Source organism: Dendroctonus ponderosae, unplaced genomic scaffold (genome assembly GCF_020466585.1).
Source record: "Dendroctonus ponderosae isolate FM_Combo_2020 unplaced genomic scaffold, Dpon_F_20191213v2 Dpon_F_20191213_11, whole genome shotgun sequence".
NCBI classification, from domain to species: domain Eukaryota; kingdom Metazoa; phylum Arthropoda; class Insecta; order Coleoptera; family Curculionidae; genus Dendroctonus; species Dendroctonus ponderosae.
Window position 1 is genome coordinate 1,875,855 of NW_026017213.1, and position 6,652 is coordinate 1,882,506.

Consider the following 6,652-nt stretch of genomic DNA (forward strand, 5'->3'; position numbering starts at 1 on the left):
CAATATAACGCCACCAAATTATTGGTTTAAATTTGTAATTATTAATGAAAGTTGATTCAAAATTTTCCATAACTAAATTACTGAAAAATGGGGATAGTGGTGACCCCATAGCCATTCCAAAATTTTGTTGATAAAAATTGTCATTGTATTGAAAGTAAGTTGACTTTACACATATTGTTAAAAGTTCAATAATGGTGTTAATGCTTAGTTGTGTGCGTTCTTTAAGATTGGTGTTATTTTGTAATTTTTGTTTGATGATATTTAAAGTTTTATCAACAGGAACGTTAGTGAATAGACTAACAACATCAAAACTTACTAGAATATGGTTTGGGTTTATGTCTATGTCTGACAATTTTTGTAAAAAATGTTCAGAATTTTTAATATAGGAAGTCGTGTTATTTATTAGGGGATTTAAAATGTTTAAAAGATATTTGGCTAAGGGATGTGTAGGTGAATTTATGCTACTAACTATTGGTCGTATAGGAATATTAACTTTATGAATTTTTGGATCTCTCTTATGAACAACTTACTTATGAACTCCGTAAAAATGTGATGTTTTACTATTGTGTGGTGTTAATTTTGATCTAACGTAAATTTGAATTCATGTTTACATTTTTTTAAAGTGTTATCAATTTGTCTTTCAAAACGTTCTCTTGGATTTTTGTTTAATTTTGAATAACTTTTGTCATTTAAAAGTTCATTAATTTTTTGATCATATATATTATAATCCATGATGACGGTTGCATTACCTTTATCAGCAGGCAAAATTTTGATTGTTTTGTCTTTTTTTAAGGACATTAATGCTTTTTGCTCTATTCAGCTTATGTTTGTTTAATTTTGAAAGGTTTTCCTAGAATTATTTTTGATCTTATACGAAATTCTTCCTGTTGTTCTTCAGGTAAATTTTGAGTTGTTTCTTCTATACTCGAAATCAAAACACGTTTTGGAAGGGTTTTTGGTGTAATTGAAAAATTTAAACCTTTAGAAAGAACGAGTTTTCCGGCTTCAGTTAATGATTTATTAGATAAATTTATAATTGTTTTGTCCAGAAATTGTTTATTTTTTATACTAAAAATGTCTTTTTTGATTTTTTCGTTGAATAATTTTTCTAGTTTATGGTTATTAATTTGTTTTTGAATAATAAATTTTCTTTTATAGGTTTTATTAACGGAATTACATATATGATTAATCGTAAGTTTTCTTTTATGTCATGTATTTCGTTTTTGAGTTTGATTTTATTTAATCTGTGATATTGAATTCTTTCTCTAACTATAATTATATGATATGATAGTTCTTGATTACTTTTTGATAAATAATTCGTTCTTATTGCGAAATAGGAGCACTAWTTATCAATCTGTAATAAAAGAYGTGASGAAATTMTGTMTTTTTTAAAGACAAMAATTTTGAGGCAAAATACCCAAAAAGAAGTTTCTAAAAAARGTAAAAATGTAATGTCGATAATTAGATAAACAGTGCCGGATTTGYCTTCAATGYAGTGGCCACCATTCTGAAGATATCGCGGTGAAATTTTGCACAAGTATAGATGAAGGAGCCCTGTGGGGCTCTCGTGAAAACCGTMGAAATGCGAAGGGGCTTAGCCCCTTCAATGGGGCCCCAAACTTTAAATGCACTGTACGTTAACTGAATTATTGCGCAGCAATAGACAGTCGAATCCAATTGAAAATATTCGCTTTTAGCGAATTTCACATGGTAGTATTGACTCTTCCCATTCCTGCTGGCAGCTTGCTAATGGGCGAATCTCCCACGCAAACCAATCGTGAACATTCAAGTGCAATTAGCATAATCGCAGAAAATATAAATACCGATTATTCTTTCGGGTGTTAAAACCTGTTCATCTGATGACTTGCAAGCTACTAAATAAGCGGCCAGGTACACTTTAATGCCATTACGTAAGTGAGCTGGACGTCCTCATATGTGACGCCAATGCTGAGCGTCCGAATTTTATTTGTGGCCGGGAGAGCGCGCGTCTGCAGGTCGTTGCTTCATCAAGGCCGCTGGACAATGTGCTAAAGATCACGTTGGCAAAATTCTTTAAAAAATCAAACACCTGATGGGCGGCTTGGAGCCCATCCAACAGGCTCCCTCGAAAAATATGCGCCAACCCACGTGTAACCGTCTCCATGTAAGATGGAGCAATCGCATCTAATAACTCCCCCAGATAATTTCTACGGGTTTTGTCAACGCACTTTACTGGAGAAAGTTGTCCGCGATTTGTTCAGCATGAAAGCGGCCGCAGCTTTAGCACATCTGCTAGGTGAACATGCCACATAGATAAATGTTCCCCGGATTGCAAAGTATCAGCAGGAGAAAGTTTGGAGTTGGGGAGTGTATTGGAGTGACTATGGGCTATTGAGCTAGGATAGTTTCAAGATGGTGGCACTTCCGGTTTTACCGGAAGCAGACACTAACTCGCTTATTTTTATTGAAACACCCTGTATGTTATTCCAGTTTTGAAATCTGCGGAAAATTTAAATAATCTTTCATGTATAACACCCTATACCTAAATCTAACGGTTTCTGCTTCTGGCATTGTTAAACAATTCAAGATTTGAACAACCCACTTTAGACGCTAACCACAAAAACGCTGTCGCCCTGACAGGTTTTCCGGCAAATAATCTCCCGGGTGACTCATAACAATATCTCACTCTCACTTTATACCGGCATTACCAAATATTTTTGGACTTAAATGGAGTTTTGGACTTACCCATTGGTCCCAGCTGCTAGGAGTTTTGCTTGCGCAGCTTGTCGACTCAGGCTTCCATGATAGTATTGTTGAGTAGAGTGCACTCCGTTGGCAAACGCCTCTCGCGGGATTTGCTCGTACTGCTCAAACCTGAAAACAAATAAAAAATGACTATGTCCATTTCGGCTGATTAAATGGCAAACACTTCACCTCAAAACTCTCGGACTTGTGTCCTCTTCCTGGGACTCATTGAGGGCAACTAGCCTTCCTACTCCGCTGGAGAAATCCATTGGGACTTTTGTCGGCTGCAACAAAATTTTTCGGTTAGTTTGTGCTTGAGCACGTTACGAATTGTGACTTGTTTGAACTGAAGATGCTGTTCGTTCTTTGGATTTTTTGCCAATTCGGGAAGATTTAGAAGTGTTGGAAATCCTCAATGTGACGATCTGTGTTTTTGCGATGAGTAAACTGAGTAAAGTGTCGCCCTTTAAGTCGTTTAACTGGTGATTAAATGCCAAGGCAAATAACTTTTTCTGCTTCGTCAAGGTTTTTACACTATTTAACCCAAACTCTTCAACTTCTGCTAACACTATTGTAGCTTCTCTTGCCCCCCTTTCTAGTCTTATTAAAAGCGAATGTTGCCAAAGTTATTCCGTAATTATTTTCAACTACATATCTGTTTTTTCAGAGCGTTTAAAAAACTATATTTTGTCAGTCAAATTTTAGCCTCAAAAACCCGAAATTTAAGCTAAATTAAAACATTGTTGAGGCTCTGCAGTTTAAACACCCTGTATCTCAGAAACGGTTGAAATTGGCCAATCAGTTTTTGGGAGGCTTGCGATAGCCGTTCTCCAGAGCTGTATTTTTCATATTAGATAGTATTCGAAATTCCTAACCCCAAAGAAATAGCAGCCAAAATATACAAATTTGAGACAATCAGCGCTTAAAACACTCTATATCTCAGAAACTATTGCAAATTTCTATTCAGTCCATAAGACCCTTTTGACAGCCCATCTTAAGAACTGTCTTTTCCATTTGGGTTTTATATAAAAATCTTAACCTCTAAAGCGATACAAGAAAAACCAAAACATTTTTGAGGCACTGAAGTTTAAACACCCTGTATCTCAGAAACGGTTAAAATTGGCCAATCAGTTTTTGGGAGGCTTGCGATAGCCCTTCTCCAGAACTGTATTTTTCGTATTAGATAGTATTCGAAATTCCTAACCCCAAAGAAATAGAAGCCAAAATATTAAAATTTGAGACTACCAGCGCTTCAAACACTCGATATCTCAGAAACTACTGCAAATTTCGATTCAATCCATAAGACCTGGGTCTTAAGAACTGTCTTTCCCATTTGGGTTTAATAAAAAAAATCATAACCGCTAAAGCGATACAAGCTAAACCAAAACATTTTTGAGGCTTTCAAGTTTAAACACCCTGTATCTGAGAAACGGTTGAAATTGGCAAATCAGTTTTGGGAGGCTTGGGATAGCCCTTCCCCAGGGCTGTATATATTAGATAGTATTCGAAATTCCTAACCCCAAAGAAATTGCAAGCAAAATATTTAAATTTAAGACTACCAGCGCTTAAAACTCTCTATATCTCAGAAATTATTGCAAATTTTATTCAATCCATAAGACCCTTTTGACAGCTCGTCTGAAAAACTGTCCTTCCCATTTGGGTTTTATTAAAAAAGCATAACCTCTAAAGAAATATAAGCTAAACCAAAAAAATGGAGGTTCTGAAGCTTAAACACCCTGTATCTCAGAAACGGATAAAATTGGCCAATCCGCTTTTAAGAAGTTTGCGCTAGCCCTTCTCAAGAACTGCTTTTTTTTATTAAACGGTAGTCAACATTTCTAACCCCAAAGAAATACCCCAAAAAAACCCAAATTATTCAAATTTGAGACTACCAGCGCTTAAAACACTATATCTCAGAAACCATTGCAACCATCTATTTAATCGATAAGACTTTTTCGACAACCAGTATCAAGAGCTATCTTTTTCATTTGGAATTTATTTAAAATTACGAACCTCTAAAGAGATAGAAGCGTATATCCAAAAAATTTCCGGGTTTGAAGCTTAAACACCCCGTATCTCAGAAACGGTTAGAATTGGGCAATCAGCTGTTAGGAAGCTTGCGATAGCGGTTATTAAGAAGTGTGTTTTTCTCGTTCAAGAATATTCGCAATTCCTAACCCCAAAGAGATAAAATCCAAAATTTCGAAAATTAGATATCTGCGGTTCAAAACGCTATATCTCAGAAACCAGTACAAATAACGCCTTAACCCATGGAACCTTTTTGATAGCCCGTCTTAAGGTTTGTATTAATCACTCAGTTCTTACAGGAAATTCCTAACCTCTAAAGAGATAGAAGCCAAAATCCAAAAATCGGCGGCTTTGTAGCTTAAAACCCCCGTATTTCAGAAACGGTTAGAATTGGGCAATCAGCTGTTAGGAAGCTTGCGATAGAGGCTATTGAGAAGTGTGTTTTTCTCGTTCAATAATATTCGCAATTCCTAACCCCAAAGAGATAAAATCCAAAATTTCGAAAATTAGATATCTGCGGGTTCAGAACGCCATAGCTCAGAAACCAGTACAAATAACGCCTTAACCCATAGGACCTTTTCGATTGCCCGTCTTTAGGTTTGTATTAATCACTCAGTTCTTACAAGAAATTCCTAACCTCTAAAGATATAGAAGCCAAAATCCAACAAATTTGCGGCTTTGTAGCTTAAAACACCCCGAATTTCAGAAACTGTTAGAATTGGGCAATTATCTGTTAGGAAGCTTGCGATCGCGGTTCTCGAGAACTGTTTTTCTTGTTCAATAATATTCGCAATTCCTAACCCTAAAGAGATAAAATCCAAAATTTCAAAAATTAGATATCTGCAGTTCAAAACGCTATATCTCAGAAACCAGTACAAATAACGCCTTAACCCGCAGGACCTTTTTGATAGTCCGTCTTTAGGTTTGTATTAATCACTCAGTACTTATAGGAAATTCCTAACCTCTAAAGAGATAGAAGCCAAAATCCAAAAATCGGCGGCTTTGGAGCTTAAAACACCCCGTATATCAAAAACGGTTACAATTGGGAAATCAGCTGTTAGGAAGCTTGCAATAGCGGTTATTGAGAACTGCGTTTTTCTAGTTCAATAATATTCGCAATTCCTAACCCTAAAGAGATAAAATCCAAAATTTCGAAAATTAGATGTCTGCGGGTTCAAAACGCTATATATCAGAAACCAGTACAAATAATGCCTTAACCCATGGAACCTTTTTGATAGCCCGTCTTAAGGTTTGTATTAATCACTCAGTTCTTACAGGAAATTCCTAACCTCTAAAGAGATAGAAGCCAAAATCCAAAAATCGGCGGCTTTGTAGCTTAAAACACCCCGTATATCAAAAACGGTTACAATTGGGCAATCAGCTGTTAGGAAGCTTGCGATAGCGGTTATTGAGAACTGCGTTTTTCTAGTTCAATAATATTCGCAATTCCTAACCCTAAAGAGATAAAATTCAAAATTTCGAAAATTAGATGTCTGCCGGTTAAAAACGCTATATCTCAGAAACCAGTACAAATAACGCCTTAACCCATAGGACCCTTTTGATAGCCCGTCTTTAGGTTTGTAATAATCACTCAGTTCTTACAGGAAATTCCTAACCTCTAAAGAGATAGAAGTCAAAATCCAAAAATCGGCGGCTTTGCAGCTTAAAACACCCCGTATATAAAAAACGGTTACAATTGGGCAATCAGCTGTTAGGAAGCTTGCGATAGCGGTTATTGAGAACTGCGTTTTTCTCGTTCAATAATATTCGCAATTCCTAACCCTAAAGAGATAAAATTTAAAATTTCGAAAATTAGATGTCTGCCGGTTAAAAACGCTATATCTCAGAAACCAGTACAAATAACGCCTTAACCCATAGGACCCTTTTGATAGCCCGTCTT

The 6,652-nt window shown here is 36.0% G+C and overlaps 1 protein-coding gene and 1 long non-coding RNA gene across 4 annotated transcripts in view; one reads left to right on the forward strand and one right to left on the reverse strand.

The window, feature by feature from the left end:
- Nucleotides 1–6,652, forward strand: part of LOC109546393 — a 90,658-nt gene that overhangs the window by 72,457 nt on the left and 11,549 nt on the right. The gene's annotated exons all lie outside the window — the stretch shown is intronic.
- On the reverse strand, nt 1,833–4,708 carry LOC125503001. Its single transcript, XR_007280640.1, has 2 exons — nt 2,914–4,708; nt 1,833–2,853 (listed from the first exon to the last, which is right to left on the reverse strand). It is a non-coding gene; the product is annotated as an uncharacterized LOC125503001 (long non-coding RNA).